The sequence below is a fragment of the Colobus angolensis genome, unplaced genomic scaffold, assembly GCF_000951035.1.
Source record: "Colobus angolensis palliatus isolate OR3802 unplaced genomic scaffold, Cang.pa_1.0 Scaffold342, whole genome shotgun sequence".
Lineage (NCBI taxonomy): Eukaryota > Metazoa > Chordata > Mammalia > Primates > Cercopithecidae > Colobus > Colobus angolensis.
Genome location: NW_012116733.1, coordinates 4,702,849 through 4,711,138, shown reverse-complemented (window position 1 = coordinate 4,711,138; position 8,290 = coordinate 4,702,849). Strand labels below are relative to the sequence as shown.

General features: G+C 35.3%; 1 long non-coding RNA gene across 1 annotated transcript in view; it reads right to left on the bottom strand.

The window, feature by feature from the left end:
- LOC105519273 overlaps positions 1–8,290 on the bottom strand; it is a 356,472-nt gene that overhangs the window by 75,027 nt on the left and 273,155 nt on the right. The window contains exons 3-4 of the long non-coding RNA XR_001002941.1: positions 3,426–3,592; positions 2,558–2,640 (exon numbers count right to left, since the gene is read on the bottom strand). This is a non-coding gene — a long non-coding RNA (uncharacterized LOC105519273). The remainder of the gene's footprint in view (positions 1–2,557; positions 2,641–3,425; positions 3,593–8,290) is intronic.

The following is an 8,290-nucleotide window of genomic DNA, read 5'->3' as shown; positions in this document are numbered from 1 at the left end:
GACAGAGTGAGACTCTGTCTCAAAACAACAACAACAACAACAACAACAAAGTGTCTTTATCACTACTAGTCACCTGGAGTACATTAATCATGCTGTTCTCTTCTTCCTACCCTTTTGTAAGGAAGTCATTCCACCTGTTGCAGAAACAGGCTAACCTATGCTCAACCCTCCTGCTTAGAGTGTGTGGATGGTCTTGAACTCTAATTCTTCCAAATAAGGTTGTCTTGGTGGCTGTTCATGAGACTAAAACACAAGCATGCTGAAATGTTCCAGATGCCTTCTATCCAATATTTTATTTGTAACCTGCATAAGAGATGTAAATAAAACTGACTTTTATCTTGATTCAGTCACTCCTCAGTTAATCACAAATGCACAGTTTAACATGAAATTCAATTTATACTTCTGACTTATCACTGCACAGTGTTAGATTATGTTAAAGAAATTTGATTCAGTCTTAACAAGTGCCTCAATGTGTGTTTTTTTAAAAAAAATTAGTGGTTTCTCTCATAAAACTTTAAACAAAAACCGAAGCATATAAAGTTATGGGATATATTTAATTATGTGGTTCTTGAAACAGGCTATGAATATTGTTCCCCATGGTAACATTCATAAATATTAGATATTTGAAGTTTTAGTGGAATAAGTGTGGCTACCCTTGCTGAGTACTTATATAAAAAGAATATTGATTTGGATTATGAAACCAGTAACTTAAAATCATAAGAGTGTTGTCATTGGAAGGAAGGAGACCTTAGAGATACTGCTGCTAGTATATTAGAACCTGTCTGAAGCATTCTTTCTATATATTTGAAGGAATTCTACAACAGTCCTATGGGCACTTAAGTTAATGGAATAAAGATTCTTATTTTTTGGTACAACATTTAATTTTCCTAGGGGTAATATTTTCAGCTAGTCATTGGCATCAAGACTTTAATTTGCAATTCTTTAAGCACAGACTCATTATTACACATTACACATATGATAATAATGTGAATTACAGCCTTCAGAAATGATGTTTACATCACTGCATCTTTTTTTCCTCACTGCCATTCCTTCATCAACAAGTATTTATTAAGCACCTACTGTGTACCAGCCATTATTTTGGGTGCTGCAGATCACAGTTATGAACTTTGTAGGCAAGAGTTCCGTTTGCAGAGCTTACACTTTTTCAAGGGAGCCATATTACTATAAGCTAACAAAAAAATGAATGAATGAAGACTAAGGAAGAAAATAAGACAGTGGAATGTGATAGAAAATGTATGGCACATTTATAGACAGTCTTTTGAGAGCATGAAAGACAACAAAAAATACCTATGCAAAGCTATGAAAGAAGATTATGGCAGATGGAAAGATCAACCAGTACAATGGCTCTGAGAATAATGTGTGTAGGAAGCAGAAAGAGGATAGGCATTTGTGAGTGAGTCAGTCCTCCTCTTCCCAGGGTTTCTTTCACCTTTTCCCACTGTACTGCATCTGTTCAGGCCTATTCCCTTGGACTTTGCTCTATTCTCATCAATCTTATGGTCTTCCTGCTTTCAAGCGCTATTCATTCCTTATTGATACTCACAATGTCTTTCTGTATCAGAGTTCTATTTCCCTTGTCCTGAACAAAGACTGCTTGTAGAGTAAACCAAAACCCTCAGGCTTATCTCCCGTAGCCTCCATCATCTGACTCCAACTCCTAATGCTTCCACTCATATGTCCTTTACTGCAAATGTACAGTGCTATTTCTTACCCTAATGTGTTTGTTCAGATCTTTCTCAAACAGCCACCTTGCATATCTCCTTCCTAATTCTGTTTATATGTTCAAATCTTGCCTATACTTTAAACTATATACTCAAGACACTAAGATCTAACACTAAACTTTACCTTAAAATCTTCACTGTTTATTATAGCCTGAAATATCTCCATTTCCTTTCAAAGTCTATGGCAATTCCTATCTGTATAATTTATTTGTTCATTAATTAAGTTCTGCTTTGTAATACCTTTTCTTTTAACAATTAATATTATTTACTTTTGATCCTTATTTATCTGTTTCCATGGTGGTTTTTGCTCTCTCCAACTAATTGTGACTATTTTGAGAGAAAAACCATGTTTCATGTTCCTTCCATTAGCTTAGCCAAGCCCAATGCTAGGCACATTATTGGTGCTCAATAACTGCTTATGATTTAAGTTCAGCTGAACATAACTCTGTCTGACTGAATACATGGAGGAATGATTTTGATACACTTGCCTCTAATCTGGCAGTTCCCTTCTTCCACGCTCATATAAAAGGAATGAGTTGTTATGGTACATACTATACTAAAATAGAAAGTCTCTTCAATTCTTGCTCCAAGCCCTTTTCCCAGCAATATTTGTGAAATGTACATTAGCTCTCAACTCTATTGACTCAGAAACAGAAACAGATAATCTCAGGAGGTAACACAACACAGGCAAATTAATGATTTGTGAGTGATGAATGGAATGGCACTGAAATAGATGAGAGACCCCAAGGAAAGCTGTCTAGCCAACATGGAATAGGAGTAGCAAAGAAACAAATCCATTTAAATAAGTGCCATACCTCCTATAAAATCCTACGAAACCCAGAACAACCAACACTGCAAACTACTCGGTGATGCCAGTCTTGCTGAGGGTATAATTTTCCTAAAAAAAGAAAAGAAAGAAAATTTTATGCACTAAAGGATAATATGTGGAATCTTTTATTTTTGACTATGGATATAATTTAGTGTAATCACTTATTTTAAAATGAGGAAATTGCACCCAGACTGGGAGAATCACTTGCAGAGATGACCCTGGTATGGAGACACTGCTCCCTATATCATTGCCGCCTGCAGGAGAGAGGGGCTATTTCTAGTGCAAAGTGGCAGTTGCAGGGACTGGTTTCAATTGTCAGCCTCTTTGCTGTAACCAGAATTTTCTCATGAGCGCCCTCTCTCCAGGTCATGAATAACACTTTAGAGGCCTGAATCCGCTCACTCCCACTTCCTCCTTGGCCAGTGGAAGGACTAAGTTGAGGAATCAGCAGGCTGTCTCAACCTGCCACCCCATATTCCCACATACTCCCAGCACCCTTGTTCACATCCTGCCTTTTCTCTCAAGTCCACATTGCTTGGTTCTTTCTCTTTGTTTTTTGTTTTTTGAGATGGAGTCTTGCTCTGTCACCCAGGCTGGAGTGCAGTGGCACGATCTTGGCTCACTGCAACCTCTGTCTTCCAGGTTCAAGCGATTCTCCTGTCTTAGCCTCCTGAGTAACTGGGATTACACACACCCACCACCATGCTCAGCTAATTATTATTATTATTTTTTTTTGTAGAGGCAGAGTTTCACCATGTTGACCAGGCTGGTCTTGAACTCCTGACCTCAGGTGGTCCTCCTGCCTCAGCCTTTGCCTTCCAAAGTGCTGGAATTACAGGGATGAGCTACCATACCTGGCTGGCTCTTCCTCTTTCCAGAGATACTCATCTTCATCTCTTTTTAACCACAAGCATTTCCCTGAAGGCACCTGGATCTTCTCTTCCATTGTAAACCTCTTTATCTTCAACTGCTTCCTGAATTGTTTTGTCCCTTCCAGGCCTTAAAAGATATCTGGAAGTGCCTGAAGGATAAAAATTGTAATAAAAGCGTCTCAAATGAATGTTTCTTTTTCTCCTTTATTTTCCTTGCCTCTAGGTCAAAGAAGTGGTCATCATTCTCATTATCCTCTCTCTAGTGATTTTTCCAGGATATTTCTATTTAGACCTTAGTAAAAAAAAAAATAATAATAATAACAAAGAAAAATAACTCTTGCAGCTCTTTTTACCTAATCATATAATTTGAGTACCTCCTCATCATTAATATCTGTCATACGCCTGGTCATTCATCCTTCTTCTTTGCTTCCTTTAGCTTAGAGCATACCATCCTTTAGCCCAGCTCCATTTCTGTCTTCACCCTAGGTGCCCTCAGTACCCCTTGTTTTAAGCCACTGAACAACTGGTAACTTCCTCTCTGTGTTTTTATCACCAATGCCTCCCCCACCCTATTTCTGCCATCCACTCACTGCCCTCACCCTAAACATTGCTACTACCTAGTGTTATTTTACTTCTGAAACATTTCATTTAAATTCAGTTCTCAAATAACTTAATTGCCCAACAATAGGAAATGGCTAAATTATTGTCATTGCACAATACAGGATATCATGCAATTATTTATACGAATGAGGTAGATAAAAATATACTGATATGAAAGTTTACTAAAACATATTGTTAAATGAAAAACATCAATTAACAATGTACCTTAATGGACTTTTATCAGAATATTACAATCCATTTTTGTGCAAATAAAACATTTACAGCTGTGTGTATGTATAAATGTGTAGAAATTTTCCAAAAGGATAAACTGCTGAGAGTGATTTCTTTGGGAAAAAGGTTAATAATGAGGACAATAAGGAGACATTTTAATGTTTCATCCTTTGTAGTTCTGTACGTCCTGAATTGTTTTCAATAAGAATGTATGTATACATTATTTGTAGAAATTTTAAATGTATATATATGAAAAAAAACTCTTTACCACAATATTTATCTTTCTTATACTCTGTTACTCTCTTTACCTATATCTTGACATTATTGAGAATTTCTGAGATTTGACATCTTTTTTTTATTGCCTCATGTCTTTCTTTCTTTGGCTCTCTTAGCTACCATTTCCTGATCACTGCAACAGTCTTACCATAATTTTAAAATTTTTGCCCCAGCTTTCCTTTATTACATCTACCCAGTATTATTCCACCTCAAGGTAGAGTCAACTGCCCACTTTATCTATATTCAAGTTTGTACCACCACATTTCTCTGGTTTTCTTCATACATAGACGCCTCCTCTAAATCCATTACAGGTTATGTTTCTCTACCTCTGCCTATAATGTTAGGGTTTCTCAGGGTTTTGCATGAAGACCTCTCCTTTCCTCATTCTTCATGCTCTTCATAGTAGATTTAATTTACTTTTGATGCTTTTAAAAAACCCTAAAAATTAAAGCTTAGTAATAATTCCTAGTCTTCGTCTCATGCCTTTCTACTTTGTTCCAAACTCATATGTCAAGGTGACAATTCGTGATTCTCATGAGTACCTCAGACTCGGTATGTTCAAGATCACATCCTTCTTTCTTTACTTGGATACTTGTTATCACTATCTCGACAAATGACCCCATCATTTGTCAAGACAACCTGTGTTTTAGATGTGAATTATTATTATTCTCTGGTCTTTATATTCATTCACTCACCTAGTCTACTAATTCTACCCCCTAAATAACTATCAAAATTCTTGTTTCAAGCCATCATCATCACCTGCCTAGATTTTGCAATGGCCTCTTGTCTAGTCTTTCTAATTTCTGCTTGTTTCCCTCTAGTTCATTTCTCATAAAGCCTAACTGAACTTCCTGAGATGCAAATCTGATCATGTCACTTCTCTGATGAAAATGATTTAATGATTGCCCCAACAAAAACAAGTTCAAATTCTTTACAGGACTAACAATAACCTTCACAAGTTACTACTGGCTATCTCTTCAGTTCATGTTATTTGATTCACTCTTTACCATCCGTGATGAATCCATAATGAGCTCCTTCAAAATCTTGTGTTTTCTACCTCCATGGCTTTACCAACTCTGGTCTTCTCCCTGGTCTGCTCTTCCACCACTCTAAAGTGAACAAATTTCTATGCTCCATTCTAATATCAAATTAGAGGCAATTTCTCCTTCTGGATCCCAGGGGACATTTATATATTATTTTACCATGATTTTTGTCACTCTCTATTTTCACTGATTTATTTGCGTGCTTCCTCTACTGAAGTATGAGCAAATCCCTGGAGAGTCCGGACAAGGTAATTTATTATAATATACATGGTTTGAAACATGGTGGGAATATGGTATCATGCAAATATCAATGACTCCGGAAGATATTGCTGCAACTGCATTCTCTACCTTAATCTCAATGCCCATGACTTATACTGTCTACTGAACTTTCCCACCTTAGTAATATAAGTTTATGTAACTTCATGTGATAAGATTTTCACACATCTAAAATACATACTCCTTAAGACCCATTCGTTTCGAATAACCTGCTCTGCCTCCCAAAATCCATTTTTTTGGTGAATTTCATCAACATCCCCCCAACGCCACCCTTCTCATGGGCCCCTCAGCCTTCATCTTGTTCTTCTCAGGTCCAGGTTGGTCTATTTTTTTCTATTGAGAATTTCAGTAATGCATCCTTTTTTCTTCTCTCTGTATTTTCTTAGTTCTCGTTGCAACTTTGCACAACTCTCTTGGAGAATATAAACATAATCTCCTTTAATAACTAAATTTGTATAATTTTCTTCTGGCTATTGGTACTAAATTCAATTACAATGTTCATTAAGAAGATCACTTTTTAAGATAATGATAGCTATTTTGAGTTACAATCCTCTTGGTTTGCATTGGGAAAAGGCTCTTATTCTGATGTTCTCAAATAGACCATTTTTCTTATTTCTCGTGATGTGATTAAATAAAGATTTATCAACATCAGTCAATTAATGTAACTGGACAAGGAGTAAGAATAGATCCCTATCACATAATACCATTGTCTGCAGGGGTTAGCAGTCAATTGACCAGGGCAACAACCCCTAAAACCCAATTAGTAGAGTAACTCCTATAGAATTGTTCCATCTAGAATGTAGTTGTTTCCTTCCACTCTGCTAATTAGTGACCCTGTATTTGATAATTTTAGAATACAAATTTTCTTGAAAAAAATTTATGTGTTCTGAATATTGGAAAAAAAGACATTGTTTTCAAGCTCCTCACTGAATCTCTTCTTTAAAATATAAAATGTTCTGGAGACAGTGTTGATTAGGATGCCAAGATTCTTAATTTTTTTCCTAATTGTTGCTAAATCTCTGTGTGATTTTGGGACTGCTCCTTCTGACACTTACTTTTTTGTTTCTTCTTTAAAATGAGAGGTTTGTATAAACTAAACATATCTTTAATGTCTTATTTTATTTAGTATTTGTATTTAGTATCCCCCACTCATTTTCATTACTGGCTCTACAAATATACTGAGAGTTAACTTTGACAAACTTCAGTCAAGCCAACCAAGTAATTAATCAGTCAGGGGCTGGCACCTTGACTTAGTGTACTGTAATTAGAGTCAGCTTGTTAAGATGCACCAGTATTTAAATAATATTCAAAAATAGTTTAGTATGAACATGAAAGAAAGGATTCATTATTGTCATCAAAAGCATATTCACACCTCAAGTAAATGTTTTCATTTTCATTCTGAAAATGAAAGAGCACAGAATAGTATTCAATCCTTAGTCTCACATTGGGCAGTAATCAGATACATTTGTTATTAGTATTTTATGCACTAGTATTGTGAGAATAAAAGTTTTGCTTTATAAATTACTGTCCTATGTGTCATATCACTAGCTGACCTATATTTTTACAAAACCATCGTCAATCATTACAGAAGAATTATGAGAAGATTACCAAACAGGATATGGCCAAACATGGTACCAGCTTTTTAAAAATGAAGGAAGTAAACTAATGTTTATTGAACATATACTATGGATCAAACCTTTTTCATGTATTATCTCAGTTAAATATAAGTCTTCAAAGAAGCACAACTTTATAGAAGAAATGAAAGATAGAATGGTTTGAAACAGAGGTGATGACTTGTACAAGTGGAAGATATAAGATTTAACACAAGTTCTGCCTAAATTGCAAAGCCACGTATTCTTTAAAAGCACAAAACTGATAGTAAAGTAAAAAGTAAATGATAGTAGATTGAAAAGAGGCCTATAGGCCTAGGAGGTTCTATATTCTATTGAACAGAGAGTTTAATATTAATTTCTGTCAAATTTTCAAAAAATATTATTTTATGACATTTATGTCATTTTTAATGTGTCTATTGCAATGGCACAACTGATATATTGATTTATTATATCTTGATGTCAGAAAAACAAGCCCCTTATAACATATTTTTTGACAAGTTGAAAATTTATGGACTTAATTATGGCATAAACAGATAGATAATATCTGATTAAACAATTATACACCCCAAAATGTTAATTGATGGATGTGTCATATAGTAGTTTATAAATCTGATTCAATAAGTGCACACATGCACACACAAACATACACTTACTATGGGAATGTGATCTGAATGCTCAGGATATAGGGTATCAACTGTTCCTGTTTTCCTGGGAATGGAGAGCATTTCCAGAACAAGGTGTTTTCAGTTCTAAAATGGGAAAAATATTTTCCATTTTTATAGACAAATAGGAACAAGTTGGTCACCTG